Source organism: Callorhinchus milii, unplaced genomic scaffold (genome assembly GCF_018977255.1).
Source record: "Callorhinchus milii isolate IMCB2004 unplaced genomic scaffold, IMCB_Cmil_1.0 Scaffold4, whole genome shotgun sequence".
Lineage (NCBI taxonomy): Eukaryota > Metazoa > Chordata > Chondrichthyes > Chimaeriformes > Callorhinchidae > Callorhinchus > Callorhinchus milii.
In genome coordinates this window covers 37,786,777-37,787,223 of record NW_024704745.1, presented here as the reverse complement: position 1 = coordinate 37,787,223, position 447 = coordinate 37,786,777, and positions in this window count along the sequence as shown.

The window sequence follows — 447 nt, the reverse complement described above, 5'->3', positions numbered from 1 at the left end:
TTTTACTATTATACTGAGAAGTCATTGGAAGGAACATTCTCAATGAACACAATCTACTGCCTTATGTTTTCATTGTCTGTCCCTATATAAATTCTTCATAATGGGTAGGGACGGGGAGATCTGCTACAGAACCCAGAAAATCAGCATTCGAGTAAGGAAACTGAAGCACATGGTTTGCTTGGGTTTTGTCCACTCTGTTCAGAGGTGATTTACAGAATCACACAAATATCAGAGATTGGTAGTTGAAGGGTGTTCAAATATCTCTACATATTTAATTCAATTTTAATCTGAAGATTACGATTTTCTTCTCTTGATTCATTTCTCTCCGAAATGTCTTGAAACACAATAGAGAGAACGATTGCATTGAGCAAACATTCTGTCTCCTCATTGAGTGTAAAGATGCAAAGTGGGAAAGAAATTGTGAATAGAGAGACTGTAGCTCTTTTA